General features: G+C 42.2%; 1 protein-coding gene across 1 annotated transcript in view; it reads left to right on the top strand.

The window, feature by feature from the left end:
* Nucleotides 1-2,085: 2,085 nt before the first annotated feature.
* Nucleotides 2,086-17,888, top strand: part of PXYLP1 (2-phosphoxylose phosphatase 1) — a 61,381-nt gene continuing 45,578 nt past the window's right edge. The window contains exon 1 of the mRNA XM_010218698.2: nt 2,086-2,267. The gene's annotated coding sequence lies outside the window, so the exon portion shown is untranslated. The remainder of the gene's footprint in view (nt 2,268-17,888) is intronic.

Raw genomic sequence — 17,888 nt, 5'->3', positions numbered from 1 at the left:
ACACGTGCATAGCTGCTGGGTGGATATAAATTGCAGTAACGAGGTGTGGCATAGCTGCAAACTTCACTTGCCACAGGTACTAAACTTCTGTTGAAGAAGTGTGCTTACCAATGATGCTTCCCTAGAGACTGGAAAGAGTGCCCAGAAAAAAAGGCAAGTGGATTTTGTGGAGACACATTTGTGTGTCCACAGTATTCTGTGCGTTTGCAATTCCATGTGAAATCTAAAACCTGATTGTTGGCTCCTTATTTTTGTGTCAATTTATTTTAGTTAGGAAAGTTGAAGTTTTTAGTTGCAATTGATTTATAAGACTTCACCTCACATGAGACTGTGTGTGCTTAAGACTTGTTACATAAGTTCAAAAATCAAATGTGTTTGAAGAACAGATGCTAGGTTTCCCAAGGATTTTACATCTTCTGCCTTCAGGGCTTTTAACTGAATAATTAAAATAATCTTTTTTACTCTGCAATATGTATGGATGTACCTCTGATCCGTACCTCTGTACGGATGGTATAGCTGGTGCTGCACAGGAAGCCTGTTTGATTTGTCTTTCTACTGCAGTACGTGCTGTTATTTTCATACCTTAACTGAGTCCTCCAGCTAAGTCCTACACAAAACACTGTAGCAGTAACTCAATTTTCCTTGATTATGACCTGTTTTGGGGTAGCTCTTCGGGTGATTTATTTGAATTGTGGTATTTGGAGGCACACACTATGATCCTTGTATGCTATACACTCAATTTCTCAGTCTTTACTCCCATTTTCCACTTTCCACTTCAGTTTAGCGCATGTAAATGTAGGTGAAATATCTAAATAAATGCTAGGAACGAGCTGTTTTGCTCCTGTAGAATAGTGGTCTCTAGAAAGGTAGATTTGCACTGAGACTTGTTGGATTTAAGTGTTTTGTATCTGTTCATTGTGTCCTAGAGTGTGCTCCTTGCTATAGGCTCAGTGCCCTGGTGTTCTGTGGTGCTCACTCAGCTTTGAGGAAATTATTATGAAGTCCTAAAATATAAATATTATCACTTTACAGTATTTTGATCAAAACAAATGCAAAAGTGCTCAGTGTTGAAGGTAGAATTATCTCCTTCTCTCTATTTCTTTGCAGGCTATGCAATATGCCTAAGTTTTAGGGACCTGCTTTGACCTTCCTTCTCTTATTTGTGTGATCTTAATTGTTTTCAGGAAGCTTTATGTACTTTTTAAAAAACAGTTTGGCTATATTAACTGTGCTTTCTTTAAGCAGTTCCACGGGCACATCTTGCCCTCTGGTGGTGACGGAAACTAAGCCAAGGCTTCCCAGCTTGCTAAGAGAGGTGAAAACCAGTCACAGGGGAAAATCAAGGCTGGGGAACATGATGCTCTATGGAAGGTGTGTGTCAGGGGGCACTGAGCCACAGCAGCATTAATGAGGTTTGAAAGCGTCCCTAATGCAAGTGATTATTTGATGCAAATAATGAAAATTGTTCTAAAGTGCCCGAGCTAAGTTGTTTTGATACTAATAATAATTTGGTTCTGGTGATCATTGTTGTACAATGAAGGGAAAGGCTAGTGGAGTAAACACCTTTAATCTGTTCCAAAAGGCACACAAGAATATTGCATCAGCTCTTGGACCAGAAAAGGCAAGTTTAACCCATTTCTAACTAAGAGCTGCTTTTGAAAAAGTCTCACCTCTGAGATTAGTTTATTCTATTAGGATAGTTTGAATCCTCAGCCATAATTCTGATTTACACTAAAAATTGACTTTTTGAGCTTGTATTTTTTGATCTCTATCAGAGACTGGAGAAGTGCCAAGATCACTGGCATGTTGCTTTCCCTCTGGCGGTGATTGTGGCTTCCACGGTGCGCACAATTTCCTTGAGCCTTTTCTAAAAGTATTTGTGGGCTGCACAGTGGCCAGTGGGTGACGAGCAGCAGCCCTCGCAGGCCCTCGCGAGCCTAGAGGTGGGCGCTGGGGCTGGGGAGCGTGGGAGGTGCTGGGGGGTTGCTGCTTTCCTGTGGGCATTGAGGGTTACAAGATGCGTAAATTGGGTGCAGGGGACCATACATACACGGTCACTTAAGTCATTTCCATTTGCAGGTCTGGCACCTTTGTTGCTGTCCTCAGCATCTGCATTTTGAAGAAATCTGCAGGCTTTTTGTTTTGGACAAGTTCTCTCCTGACAGCACAGGATCTACTAACCAAGCACCACCTAAAGTGAGTCCCCAAAGAAATCACGGGCCATTTACACAGAGCACAGCGCATAAAACTGCAGCCTCTTGAAAAAGGTTGCTAAGTAGCCACATGTGGAGGGAGGTTCTGGTAGTGGGGAGCCTGCAGGATGCTCTGGCAGGAGGGTTTGCTGGATGTTCCTTCCCTTAGGGCCTGGGATTCCTGGCACTTGTTCTCTTCAGCCCAGCAACGTGCTGTGGAGGGCACTAACCACAGGGAGGCAGAGCAGGCAGCCTTTGGTTATTAGGAAAAATTTCTAGCATGCCAAAAGTTACTGAATTCACTACATTTAAAAAATGCAAAAGTATTGCTGTTAACTCCTATTAACATTACCAATGTCTTGCTTGTGCACTGATTAAATCACAGGAAAAGAATATAGGAAAGTGATTAAAGAACCGTCTTTACTGAAACAGTGGGAGCTGGGGTGGGGTTGCTTATTTTAAGCAGCTGAACACTAGCTGGTGTGCAAGGGAAGTGACGCAGATGGAACAACAGCAATGCACAAAGTGGTTTTCAGGAGACCACACAGGCCATCGCATTTAGTAATTCCCATGTCATGACCTCCAATAGGCACTTTAAAAATCACATGCAACAATAGCCACTGACAAAGGGAGCTGGAGGGAGTTCCTCCATCTATGTATTTTTTTCATTTTTAACACTCACTGCTCAATGTGATTGAAGCAAGCAGCAAGTTCCCCCAACATCGGAGAAAAAAAAGAAAAAAATCTTTTCAGAAGCCACACTGTTTACTCTTGCTTCCCCTTGGCTAAATTGATTTTATAGTCTTTGTTTCTTAATGGCCACTTTTAATTGTCACAATTTTAAATTGGTCACTGGTCAAGATTTGCAGCGCACTACATCACATGCTGTAAAAGCAACAGCTTCTTCCAGAGCAGCCTCTCTCAATCTACTGTGGAACGACACCCCCATCCAACAGACAGTTCAGTTCCTTTCAGGACTTCCTATGCTGCACTAATTTTATTCTAGGAATGCTTCCTCACAGCTAATTTTGCTTATAGCACAGAAGACAAAATAGAAGTGTTGTGCGAATGGCCTTTATTTTACTACAGTGAAATCACAATTGGTTACTAAGGAACTCAAAAACGCTGTTTTTTCTTCCCCCTTGTTGTCTGATGACTTCTGAACTCTGGTGCCCATAGATTTGCCAAGTTTAGCAAAATAAAATAGAATATGATGGAAAATGGGTAGAAATCTTTCTCACTTCCTTTTCTGGCTTCTGAGCTATCCAAATGAGTCTCATTAAGGCAGAGACTAACCTTATTGTGCTCCCCTTTCACCCAGACTTTTGCAGAGTATTCAGAAGGTAACAATTAAGCATAACTAACATGGATCTCGGTTTAGTATAATCACATTCATATGGAGAGTTTAAGAAGCCTAGAGACATTAAAACTACAAAAACACCCAGATGATCTGCCAAAAGAATTATGTGAAGTCCTAGAGCCCCAAGAAATGTCCATCAGTTGAGGCCTGCTAGCTTATTGCAGTGCAGCCTGCACTAGGGGCCACATCCAAGAAACTCGGAATTCTTTGCAGCTGACCATTTAGGATATTTTATTCAGACTTCACATGTGAGCATCTCCTGGTCTCCTGCCATACTGCTTAGGACTATTGTTTGGAGCAAACTATTGCTTCATCAGCAAGGTGAAATGCCCCAAAGGTGGCATTTGCCCAACAGAGAAATCACACAGGAAATTTGAGAGCTCTAAAATGTCTTTAGTCATACAGATACTCTTTAGAGAGCAATAGTAGCCTTAACCGTAGCCATTGCTATTCTCAAACTTCATAGCATCCTATAATATTATCAGCTATAAGTTAGAATCTTTTAAACAGAGACTGCACCTTGTTGCAGTGAGACATTTGTTACCTGCCTTGAGCGAGTGCAAGTTATCACTTCAGCCATTCTTTTTCCTTGAAGGTAAAGGACAATTGTGCCATTGTGTTCTTTAGAAAGGTACCTGTATGCTCGATATAATTTATTCTGACATCTCTTTTATAGACATATTATACAGCTCATTAAAATATCCACAGTATGCTAAGACATTTATACATCTGTCTTCCAGTGCTGGCTTCTTCACAAAGACCTGGCTCTCTCCTCCATCTAGGTGTGAAGAAGAATAACTCTTCTCACCTTCCTGAGAAACTTTCTTCTTCGTAGAAGCTTAAAATGGAGTAGGGCAATTTACACTTTTGAGGAGCAGTTATCAGACTAATTTATCACTTCACCATTTTAAGGTACTACCAAAGGAGTGGGCAGTGCAGGGTGGTGGGAAATGGCATCCTTTATCCTTGGTGAAGGTGACTGTGACCAGCACAGCCTGGAGGGAAGATCCTCTGGTGTGGGAGAGGGGAAGGTGTTGGGGAGCATTTGGGGACATGGAACAGATGGAGAGGTGGGAGTTGTTCCTTGCAGAGCTGGGCAGAAGGAATCCAGACCTCCAGGTATGAAAAAGAAGCTACCTTCTTCAGGTCTTCAAAACTTTCTGCAAAGTCGCAAACCTTTGTCTTGTGAGAGCTCCCATGTGAAACCTCACTAGCTGACTCTACAGTTCACAGCTGTCCTCACACTTTCCCCAAGATCCCACTGACTTCTCGCAGTGTCTTTTCTTCCTAAACCCTACTGGCCATTTTGGTTTCATGAAGCACTATTGGCTGTGTCCCCCTGTCACGTCTTCCTCAGAAGATTTTGCTTCTCAAAAGGTTTTGGGGAGAGCAGAATTCTGATTTTGTGGGGATCTTTGAACCTGCTCTGACCTATCAGAACCCGAGTGGCACTATGTTGCCTTTTAGAATATCCCGTCCCTGCCTAGGTGGCTATTTAGGCTGTTAACCAAAATAATGGTTGTCAGCTGCTGCAATGTGGTTTGCACTCTTTGCAGTAGCCTGTATTGTACAGGCTCCCTGTGCCTATTTCTCGTACTCTTCTCCTTGCTTCGCCTGGCATTCCCATGGAGGAAGCTCTGGTTCTGCTTGTCCCTGTCAGCACTGTGGTAGGGAAGTAGGAGTCTGTGCAGTCCATCCAACCCTGGGTTTCTTAAAGCAGTTATGCTTCAGAACAACCTGCTTGAATTCTGAGTTCCCTTCTACTCTGTTCTACTCTACTCTCTGCTCTTCTATTCTAGCCTTTGAGGGGCTATGACAAAACACAATTGTCATTTATGTTCATTTCCTGCATACGGTACCAGGATCGTTCAGGGTCAATATTCACATTTGCCTAAAGTCATTACTGCATTTGCTAAGTAGTGAATAATGAGGTTGCCAATAGAGCAGCACTTTATTCATTTCAGGAGGGAAATAGGCACCGACACTTAGGAGTCTATTTTGAATTTTCTGACTATTGATCTACATTCTGAAGTGCACCTCAGACCTGCTGTCTCTCAGCCTAATCATAATTTCTAGTCCTTCATTTACCATGAATTAAAAGATCATTTCCAGTAAAACCAAGTGCAGCCCTGGAATTCTGCCTAATTTGCTGGGAATTACTGTAACTGCTGTTTTCAGAAAGACATTTATACTTATATTCTTAAAACAAAGGCTTGGGGTCAAATACTGACTTCAGTTGCAGCAAGGTAAGTCTAAGGTAATTACTTAGCTTTCAGTGGAATCCTTCGCTCACCATCCTCTGTGATTTGCAAAGTATTTGTCATGAGTGGTAACTGTTTCCCATGAAAATATCTCCAAAAAGACCAATTACTCCAGGAGTGGCAAATCTTATGTGATTTCCTTAGATTAGTCAATGAAAAGATGTATCTATCAAATAGGTTATTGCTTAGCCTCTGGCATCCTGTGTTTCAAGGCCTGTGCTTGTATAACATGTCTCTAAAGTTAGAGAAATACCATGGTCTACCTAGCTCCATTGTCAGCAAAGAGGTTCTTTCACTATCCTCATTAGATCAGCCCTGTTCTTTCTTTCAATAATGAAATTCTGTCTGCTCGGAGAACGGGAGGAGAAGGAGTTGCTGATACATGGTTGAGATATTATAAAATCTGAGCCTCAGCTGAACTGTAATGAGTTAGCACACACCCTTAGCAAATATGAATTAAATGACTTAGTGTGTGAAGGGAATGGGTGCCAGTGTGGAGGGCACTGAGAAGTCAATGCATGCATTAGGATTCAGCGCACTCCCGTGTGCTTTCTGGCCTCCTGAGAGCTGGGTCACAGCTGGCCTGCAAAATGTGCCTCAGTCTTTTCAGTATGAACTTAGAGCTGCCAGCTGATGCCCTGTTTCCTGCTGCTGGTTGTGGAGGCTGCCTTGCAGAGATCAGACAACTTGACAGTGCAGAACTGCCTGATGTGACTTTACCACATGCTTACTGTTTAAAATGTGCCTTTGGAAGCTGGTGCAAAAGCACAACCACAATCCCTTAAAGCTAAATTAGAGCAGTTAGTGAGCATGTATAAGGGAGATCAACTTTTATGATTTTGTTTTCCATATCACAAACACCATTTTAATTGCATCTCTGCTGGACAAGCAGCACCTCGAATGCTGATTCTAAACATAAACATGGCAATTGAGAATTTAAGGGATGAGTGCATATAGGTCCATTTTGCTTGCTTCCTGGCTTTTAAGCATAAGATTTGCTATGATAACATTTCCATGTTTTCCTTGAAATCTCTTAAAGCTTTAGAAGTTGATAAATGCATCACATTATACCTAAACACATAACCTAACTGGAGGCTCTAGGAACGAGACCAGCAGTTGAAATTTAGAACATTACCCAGGGACAAAATAGTCGGTGTCTTTCAGGGAAGTCCAACTTACAGGATTTGCACAGACATTTAGTCTAATAAGAGGAAGCAAAAGTTGGTTTGAAAAGGAAAGAAATGTAGCAGCAAGAGTAAAGGAAAACAAGTTATTAATGTGTGACATGATAGCGGGCTAAGGGAATGGACTTGCTCCAGGAAGGGAGCTGAACCGAAGAGGAGGAAGCGCACAGAGGGCAGAGGAGCCTTCATCATGCTCATCCATCGTGGGAACAAACCTATGAAATGTCTGATTTCGTAGTTCTAGTAACAGCACAGAGATAGAAATATAAAGTGGGCTTAAGTCTGGCTCTGCTGAGCTTACCCCAACTTGGAGCAGGAAGAAGACTGGTTAGTTACAACTTCTACAGCCCGAGTAGGTTGGCGGGCAAGTGAATTTATGTGGAAATGCATCTTGTACAACGCTGACTTAAAGCTGGCAGAAAAAGCTTTGATTTCTTCCTGCAGGCAATTAAAGGGGCTGCATTGAAGCCCCCTGCACGCGCCGTGCAGCAGCCGGAGCAGCCCCAGCTGCGCCCGCTCCCCTCGCAGACGCTGCCTGCAGCCCGAGCCGCCCGAGCGCCTTGCGGGGCGCGCAGCTGCCCTGGGCCCGCAGGGAAGGTAGCGTGTCCGAGCAAACAGCGTTCTTTAGGATTTGGGAAATGAAGGAAAACCTGCTCAACTGTTGTGGAGTTGTGTGAGGGAACGGGGAGGGGGCTATGCCAGGAGAGTACAGTCAGTAACTAAATTTCAGTATGTGGATTTCAGTAGTCAGCCAAAGCAACTGAGAAACAGGCATCTATATAAAAAAAAAAAAAAAAAAAAAAAGCTTGTTTCTGCTTTGTCAGAAATTTCCGATAATTTCGACATCTGCAGTTTTAAGAGGAGCACTGTTGTGCATCCAGATGTTGCTTCTTTAATCCAGGTTACCTATTGCCTCTGCTCTACATAATCATCACCCTTGGGCTTTCTCTTTTTTCTCTTATTTTCTCTTTCTACCCTTCTCTCTCCCACCCTAAAAAGACAGATAGAAATCCAGTGGAAACGGAGTAAATGTGAGATAGGAGGTGTTTCTAGCCGGGCTGTTCCTGTGTTGTGATGATTTAGAATCCAAGGTGATTTAGACAGTTAAACTAGAGCCTGCACTTGCGGTCAACAGACGGGACCTGAATGGACTATGTCACATAAACACGCTTTCCTTTGTTACTTTTCTAGAAGAGATAAAATCAAGGCAATTTTGGAATGCAAAACTAAATAGCTGCATCTGGCAATTAGGAGAATTTGAGGATTGGGGCAGGGTCTGAAACAATGCCAGAGTTTGATTGTCATATTCTTTACTGCCTTCATTTTGTTGCTGCTGTGGAGATGAGAGCACGTTTGTGCTTAGGGCTTGCTTACCAACTCGGATCCAGCTGGGAAAACACAATCAGTGCTTCCATGAATGAGAGGGTAGGTTTCTGCATTTGTTGCATGTTCTGTTTGCAAAGTGCTGGGGCTCTAAAATTCCACCTCTCTGAGGTGTTTTCTGCTTTTCGGGAGGATTATGCTGAAGAATTCTGACATCCTGTTGAAGGCTTCCTGCAGGAAAGGTGACATTTCAAACCTGTGTGTTACCTGAACCTTGATCACATCTTGTCTGCTATTGAAATATATGACCCAGAAGTGCTTCCTTGTGAATTAGGCACTCATCATGCATTTTAACCCCCTTGGAGAAAATTATGCAGTGCTCTGAGTTGCCGGCATGAGTTATCTTTTATTCATTAGAATCCTAAATGTTATTGAAATGTATTCTTAATTATTCCCTGCTGAAAACAGTAGTGTTCTTGAACAAGTATTTTGCATTTGTTATGTCCTGCTGCTAGCATAGTTAATAACCTATATAATAATAAAATAAAGAACTCAGTGCAGAAGTAATAGAAGTAACTTATTAATATGATTCCATTTAAGAAAATTGTTGGTTCTTGCTTTCATGGCCTGTGAAAAACATTGGCTGAATATTTCAAGCATGCAGAATCTTTGATGTAGATCTAGCATAGAAATACCAACACTGCTGAAAGGGAAGCTGGTAAGACATTACTGATGAACCCTATATTCATATCCTGTAAATCATTTACTGTAGCAACACTGAACTTACTGGAAACCCATGTTGCTGAAAGTTTTCAAAGGCAAAATGTGGATGTGTTTCTGGAATCAATGGCTCTATCCAGATAGAAAATAACACCCCCAACATTTATATTGCTGCTTCAGTTTTCCCCTCTTTCCTCCTCTTTGTCCAATGCTTACTCTTTGTGCAATCACAAATGCTTTTCATTTGCTCTTATCTGTATGGGAAAGAAAAAGACGTAAGTGGATATAAAAACTCAAGAGCTGATGCTGAGAAATTGTAGAATATGTAGGTCTTTCTCTAGAAGTGTCAAAAGATTCACTAAAAGTTATGGTGTTTTTTGAGCTAATTTCCTGTGCAGCTGCATCATAGCACACAGTGCTGGGGACTCACCAGCATGACTAGATCCTTTCCTTTAGTCATTTTCAGCTGTCAGCAAGTCCCTAAATATACAGCTTTGCAGACTGTGCTAATAAATATCATCCAGTTCCTATGCTGTCATCCCCAAGATCTTTCATTTCATTCTGTAGGTTATTTCAGTCCTCTCTGATATTGATAATACTTCCTGTCTTTGACATTGGCAGATATTACCTCCCTCCTCTTTTTATTGGAACTGGCACAATTAAATATTAAAGGGCGAGACAATCCCAGTTCAAGACCTTGAAAAGACCAGCTAAGTGCTTCTTTTCACCCTCTACCTTTTGGCACAGATTTTCAGTTCCTTAGTTTAGTCAGTTCCTTAGCTGGGTTATACTTACTGTGTTAAATATTTTTCTCAGACTGAAGAACTTTCAAAATAAAGTGCTGTTTAAACACAGCAGGCCTCAACTCCCTGGTATTTCTAGTCATAGATACTAGGATAATCTGAAGGATGTGCTGCTGGTAACCTTATGTGAGATATTATCTGAATATCAATTCACCATTTGGTCTTGAGATGTGTACTAAATTCTATGCCCTGGTGAAGACAGATTAACCGACCCCTAGTTGCTCAGATTGCTTTTCTTTCTCTTATTTTCCAGTTCTTTGCAGGTTAGCTTTCAGCAGTTCTTTGTTACTGTATCCAGGGTTTAGCTTGCCATTTGCTGGTCCTAACTGCCTTACAACATGTTACATCTTCTTTTCCTACTTGGAAAATAATCCTGTGCAGTGCCATGAAGATTTTGCTGTTTTGACAGAATGACCAGAAAGCAGCCTGTGCAGTAATGTCTGTCTGGGAGCTAATGCTGGTCTACTGGGGAAAGAGACAAGACAATATGTTAAAAGGTGTGTAAAATGTGCAGGAATTAAGATTAAGTTAAATTCTTTGTGTATAATGGATTCTTTCCTTATAAGTTCTTTCCTTATAATTTAACTTAAGTGTATAGGTAAATAAAGCAAGAGTTGAAGGACCACGTGTTAAGCAGCATTTCTGCTCTTCATCTGCTCATAAATGATGCAAAGCTAAAGCTCTACGAGGCCACAGGAGTGAGAGCTTGCTAACCCCTGTTCAGTTCTGTTGTAGTATAAGCTGTGCCAGAGGAGAGGAACATGTAAAAGAAACAGAAATAATTAGAGACAAGGCTGAGTTACTAAGTGCATTCTTGTGTTGTGCTGCATTGTTGGAGAGAAACTTTGCTGGTTATGTATTTCAGAGGCGTTACCGGGAATCATAAAGATAATCATATCATAAGATAAAATTATCTTGCGGCTAAATCTGACCTGAACATTTTCAGGTCTTTTTAAGCAGGCAAGCAATGACACAGATTCATTTTCTTCAGGCAAGTAAATTCCTCCACATACAGCCACAGTTTTAGCTGGCTTGTGTCTCAGGTCTCATCCCTGTTTCAGCAGGGTGCTGAGTTGCCTTTTTGGCTGCGTTCTGTGACTTTGGGGTGAGCGCAGGGCACCACATGGGCTGCGCTCCCCAACGGGAGCTGCTCTGGTGATAACAGTGGCATGTGCTGAGGAGAGGCAGAGCCTTTGTGATTCTGGCCCTTTTCGTGTTCAGTGGGTTGAGATCTGACCTTTCCTCCCTTTCTCTTAGGATTTTTTTTTTCGATGGTGCTGTTTTTTTCTAAACTCTGCAATTTTGGGCTTGCTTTGCCAGACTGCTATTCTAATCTTTATGTGCTGCTGCCAACTGACACATGGTTAAGTCTTTCAGGGAATGAGATTAAACACACCATGAGTCTCCATTTCTAATGCAAGCTCCATGGGAACATCCCTGGGATCCCTGCTACTTTGCAGCAGTCAAAGTTGCCTGAGCCCGTGTGCCATCCCTTTGTGCATTAGGAGACAGCAGTGTCACAGACACAATGCCAAGTATTCGGCTTTCAGTCTTTGGGCCATTCATTGCAAAGAATAGCAAAGTTTTTCTCCTGTCTTCAAAGCCACTTGCTTACCCTCCTCCTTCTGTTCAGAACTGAAATGTTTATCTTTAAAACCAGAGAGGAAAACTGTCATTTTGCATTTATCAGACATAGGAAAGGCACACAAAATCTGACTGTTCGTTACTTAGCATTTGTTTGAACAACTGGAGTGTTGAATTAGCTTTCTCACTTACAATCCCATCCACCTATTGGCCTAGAATAAAATAGCCTAAACACAATATTGTCTGCTGTGACAAGTGCAGTGATAAATTAGATCTTAAAATAATGAGAGCCAGCATCACAAGGCCTAAACCCTACAGTGACTGGATTATGAATTGCACATTTATTAGAGAAGAAGTAATTATGTACATGAGAAAAGGAAAAACATCTGTTTACTACTGCCCAAGACGGCTGGTGCTACTTTTTGGGGTGAAGATAGATTTTATCGATTTTGCTGCCTAGTTGCCATTTTAAATGAGAAAGCTGTTAAGAGGCTGCTACATTTAATCACCAAATTAATCAGTGTAGGATTTGGAAGACTTACTAAAAGTCTGCTATTAAATATCCCCAGCTCCTTAGGGCTTTTCTAATTTGTTAGAGTAGAACAATCTAAAAAAAGAAGGTGGGAGGAAGAATTTTTCATGCATTACAGATAGGGGTTTCCAAAAGTTAGACACAATATCCTTAGAGAAACACATTTTGTCTTACAACCTATTAAAAATAAGTGTTTGTTCATATGCAAAATATCTAATAAACACCTACAAATAATGCAATCTCACTTTACTCACAGAAGGTTTGATGCACAAATGGGGCAAAGTCTAGGCTGTGGTTTCACTTTTGTAAGTTTAGGTGGCAGGAAGACATTTAAGTTTTGTAGAACACCCTGCAAGACTGCTTTTAGTTGTTATTTTTCCAGATATGTATGGTTCCTCCCTTGAAAGCCATAAAGCCTTACCAGAATCTACCTGCGACACCTGACATGGTTGGGCTCTCTGGGTTTGCCTTCCTTTGAGACTCCTCAGACAATGTTCATAATTCCCATTTGGCTTTGCACTTAGGTGCCCGCTTGCTTTATATTTGTGCCAATTGAGAGAAAAATTGTTTTTCAAATAACCTTTAAACATGTACCTGATGTTAGCATGAGTTCAGTGAAACTCAGATATGTATTTAAATGTACAGATGCTTTCCTTGAACTTGCACTCGCTGTCTCTCTTTTAGGAGGAGGGCTGGTTCTCCTCTCAGTCATGCTGATGTAAACCTGCCATATAACCCCACTGGGGTCCCTGGGACACGGCAGAGACCTGTCTATGTATCTGAAATCAGTCTACAAAATAAGCACAACGAATACCTGCTACTCGAAAAGCTCAAGGAGCCTCCTAAGACTGACATTGCACACAGGAAAAAGCACACTCATGTGCCGTTTCAATTTCAGTGTTAATTTTGGAACATGGGTGTTTCACAAAAATGAAGGGCAGATGTCAGGGACTAATCTTATCTTCAAGGTTCTAGAGAGGAATATCAAACTATTGGAAGTGGGGAATGGTAATGAAAGTCTCAAAATAAAGAAGTTGATTCACTGGAGTGGTTTCCCGCGGCCACGCAAGCAGCGGAGCTCCCTCGGTACCCGTCGGGGCCTGGAGGTGAGCAGTGCCTGCGGCTGCGCTCTGCGGCTGCGCTCTGCGGCTGCCCCTGGCCGTGCGGCTCCCGCACGGGCGTTTGCTGCATCCACGCGCAGGTGCTCCCATCGCTCAGGCAGGAGCCCTGAATTGCATTCAGAGGCCTGCAGATTTTTTTCTGCATAGCAGGAATAGCATTCTCCCTTATCTCTCTCTGCCTATCTAAAAACCAATCTATGAAAGCTGCAGCAGCTGGGTCACTCTTCATTTGAGATTGGGGGATTAATCAGTTCCTTACTGACAGCTCCATTCACAGGAATATGTTTGTTTTCAGACGTGTGCTTGAGCTAATAAGCATTTGGGCAATTGCTTGGTTGATTCTTCCCATTACAGGCAGTATGATGCTCATGCATACAATTTGTGTTAAGCTGTTCTCTGTGGTAACCGTGATTAGTCTTTTTTTTAATTGACACACAGTATTTAATGGACACACATTCGTTTTCTCTGTCTCAGTATCCTCCCATCTTTCCTTAATCCTTGAATCTTGCCCTTGAATCTTGCTAGTTTGCTGTATGTAAAAGATAATAAAACAAAGAAGTCATGTTTTTTTAGAAGATGCATTGACAAATGGTTTATGCGGGCAGGCACTCTTCATGGACATTGGTGACTTCCACTGTCATCATTTCCCCTGTTATTAGTTCTTTTAGTATAATAAATATGCTGTCCTTAACATAGTAAAAATAAAAGTATTCTGTTTTCCTTTATGACATACGCAATAAATGACAATTTCCAAGTAGCCTTCTTAGCATCTGTGATTTTATAGAGCTCCTCAAAAGCTACAGTCTTTTCCAAGCAGTTGTCAGCTGCATCAAAGCAGATTTTGTTGCCATCCCAATGCATGTACTGGCTCTTCAGCTGTGGGAAGGCATCATTCTCCTGACATAGCAAAGCTTTTCAGCTCCGTATCCTGGTGCTTTGTTTGTACTCTTCACACGTATTTGAACTGATGGTGGAAATCTCTTAAGAGCTGCTTCTTGTGAGCCAGTGATGCTCTTTGGGGAATATTAAAAGAACTGATTAATATGCAGCACAAATCACTGAGGAAGAAGCCATTGGATTTTGCCATAAACAAGAAATATTGCCAGAGCTTCACAGGGGAAAGAAGTGTGTGTCGGGGCCCTGAGGGCACTCAGGTGCCCTAATGACCATGACAAGTCCCACCTGAGGTCCCAACCCACCCCTGACTGTGGGGGCCAGGAGCCCATTTAAGCTCAGCCCTGGGCCATTCTTTCTTCCCATGTGCGGGTCCATTTACTAGGGACCTCCTTGATGGCAGCAGACCTGACCACTTCAGGAGCCAGGTGGATGGGGTGGGCACCCAACAGTCCCCAGTGCTGGAGGGGTTGGTGCCTGGCTTTCCAGAGCCTGAGCTAAGTCCAGCTCTTCTTGGTCTCAATTCCCTATCTCCAGTAGTGGGACTGAGGGCAGGATAACTGTGCTTATGTGTTAAAAGTGATGCTAAATAGTGCTTTGACAATAAAGGAGTCTTAAGCAAGGGATGTGGGGGCAGCTTTAAGAGGTAGCTTTGGATTTCGGAAAAGTTGAGGACACTGATGACTTGAGGGCCTACGATTATGTTACAAATCTTTATCAAATCTGAATGGGAACTGCAAACACCGTTCCAACTTATGGTCTTTGGATATATCTAGTCCATATTCTGTGCCCTTCCTCCTGGCTTTACCACCCCTCCAACCCCACCAAAAAAAGAAAACCCAAAAGCTTGCCTAAGGCCTCATTAGCTAGGATTAGACTACTTTTCCTGCAAGGAAAAGTGTTAGGAATAGTTTTAGAAATTTCTTCTCCCTGAGATAAGGCTCTGCTTCAGTGTCCTGGCTGTTCTGAGCTGCCTAAGCTATGCGAAGCACCTATAGCAGGCCAGTATCATATCCATCACCTCCATTTTTAAGCTTATTGTGAAACTGTTTCTTAGAAGTCTGTGTGTCTGGATGTGTGCGTGTTTATTTTTACTTCCTATTTATTTAACAATCTCTGTTCTATTTCAGTTAAAATGTCAAAATCTAATTCTGATGGGGCTTTGGCTTGGATCCCCGAGACTTCAGCTGTGCAGTATCTGAAAAGCACATGTGCTTGGGTCTCATGGAGAGGGGAAGAAAAAAAAGGAAAGGATTAGGAATTGGCTGGCTATGGAATCCTTATGGCTAGAGTTCTTCCCAGAATGTACTGTGTGAGGATTTGTAAGGGATCAAGAGAGGCTGAAATGACCCCAAAGGAGTCGGGTAGTGCTGCAGTTGCTTTGTCCTTGTCTTGAACTACTTGGAATACTGTCTTCTGCCTGCTCATCACTGGTGCTGACACTAGGCTCATCTAGGTGTGGTGAAATACTAAAAAATTTTTGTTTTTCCATGTAGAAAGCAGGTTCTCTTATGAGTCGAACAGCTCTCAAGGTTTCTGGTTTGTTGATTTGGCTAGCCTGCTCAAAAAGCAGCGTGGAGGAAACTAGAGTTAAAAATGTTCACCCTGTGTGGGAATAGAAAGATAGGCTGAACTTAACCACATTCGGCCACTTCCTTTCTCACTATGAGAAAAAGCTTTGCTACTTGTTCACTTTGTGCTCTACCCTAGTTTCTTTACTCCTGCGACTCTGGGGAGATACCTTCTGTTTTTTAACAGTGAAAGTATTTGCACACGGAAACATGTATCTTCTAAAACGTTCAAGGCCTTAAAAAGGTGTATTTCTGACGTGAAAACTCTCAAATACTGTTAAAGAAATTATGTTGAGCTATCTGGCTTCTCATGTAGTGTACAACTAGTCTCTCCTGGTGCAATTTTAAGTGTTTGTGTTCACGCTGAATGCTCACCTGCTAACAGTATGTGTGGGAGAAGCCTTCCACTGATTCACAATATATCACAGCCAGTGTTCATTTAGGTAGTAGGATTAAGTTAGGGAAGGTGAGTCTTGCTGTGCTATTCATCTTGCTTAAACTAGGACACAGCTCCAGGCTGTGCATGTCTTACATCTTCAGCCAATTGATCTGTTCATAGAAATAGGAAGAAAGGTTCAGATCAAATGATTTGGTGTTCCTCATTTCAAGTAATGCAATGATTTATTATCTTTATTCATATAATGTCTCTACTGCATGTTATCTATATTTGCGTATATATCCATAGGATGGAATATCGGATTGACATGCCAAATGCATTTCTACCTTCTGGAGTTAATGCAAGCTGGTGTTGCTGACTATGCTAAGAGACATATGTGTAATACTTGCTGTTCTGTGTGAAGTTTTTTAGTGCAAGAGGTTTGGATAACAGTTGTGTGTCAACATGAGCTCATCTGAACATTTATCAAGTATACAGAGGTATTAGTGTTATGGTTTGATAGAAATGCATCTTTGTGCAGGGATAGTTGTCTCGCTACAGGGGTGCCCTTGGCATTGATTTTTAACAGAGAGGTGGTAGTTGGAAGGAACAGTTATCCATTCCCATGTCTCATGGGGACGCTTCATGAGCAGGGTTGAAGTGTGTCAGAGACTGGGAAAATGGGCAAGTTGCTAGTGATAATTCCAGTGCTGAGGTCTCTCTCTACTCTGGGACGAGTAGCCTTCGCAACTTGTGTTTTGGCAATTTTCAGAACTATGTATAGCAGTAAAAATAAACATATTTAAAATTCGCTTGATTTCAGAGACAAGTTTTCAGTTCCCTGTCTGCCAGAGGAGCCAGACATCCTCCCCAACGAGGCACTGGGGAATTCCTTGGGGACAGGAAACGCTGCGCTATGTTCAAGCGAGCTTTGCTGACATCTCACCATCTGCTCCCTCTGCAGCGATGGGAGGCTGGGAAGCTGTCGCTCCAAATATCTCTGCTGCCTGCTGCTTTAGCCGGCTCAATCTGAATTTACAAAAATCGCAGCTTTGGGCAAGAACACTCATGAACTAGGAATCCCCTGCGTGAATGTGCAAGGGCATTTTTGTCTCCTTCTTCCCCTCTCCCCTATCACTATGTAAATAATAAAGCATGTGGCTGCTGTGGTTGCCTAGGAAGCCAATTGCTGCTCCCAAGGGAAGTGTTTATAAAGTGCAATCCTGATTCTAGTCAGGTTTGTGATTCCCTGGGAATGGAGCTCCTGAAGAGGGGGGCATGGTGCATTTTTGTCCTTATCTCCTCAGCTCCCCTGGACAGAGTGAAGGCAGCCTAGCTGCTTTGCTAGACAGAGCAGCTGGACCCTGGCTCCTCTTAGAAGCAACTAAGTGGTGCAAGAAGGACTTGCCTTACTCCAGGGAGGCAGGAGGAGCTGTTTGGGATCGTAAATGACACTGCAGGGCAGTTGTGTGGGGGGTGTTTTGAGGCATTTTCTTGTTCTAAGCACCTGCTCCTGTATCAGACATTTGTACTTTCATTTGAGTTGTTTGAAACACAAATAAAAGCAGTGATATGTATTTAGGTAATCCTTGAGTCTTGTGTTTTGGAGGCCCTTCTGTAGAAATTTTTTTCAGAAGTTAATGCTAGCAGGAAAGTACTGAATAGAGCTTTAAATCAGTGAAATAAGTGGTTAAATAGTACACTTTCTGGAAAGGCCAGTGCAGGTGCTCTCTCCAGAGCAGGCAAACCTGGTGCTTTAACATTGTTTTAAGACTGCTGGGTGTGAAGCTCTCTGTAGATCTTATATGCTATTAAAACTTGAAGTTGTATTTGGAATAACACCTGGATAGAAGTATTATTAATAAATGATGAGCACTGATTCTGTTGATAATCAGAAGAGACTCTAGAATGTGGTAGAAAGAGCTTGGTTTTATGTAGTTTCTTATGCTCCCAAGTTAGTATTGAAA

Source organism: Tinamus guttatus, unplaced genomic scaffold (assembly GCF_059628265.1).
Source record: "Tinamus guttatus ecotype Peru unplaced genomic scaffold, ASM5962826v1 Tinamus_guttatus_pri_ptg000364l, whole genome shotgun sequence".
Taxonomy (NCBI): Eukaryota; Metazoa; Chordata; class Aves; order Tinamiformes; family Tinamidae; genus Tinamus; species Tinamus guttatus.
This window is presented reverse-complemented; position numbering and strand designations above follow the sequence as displayed.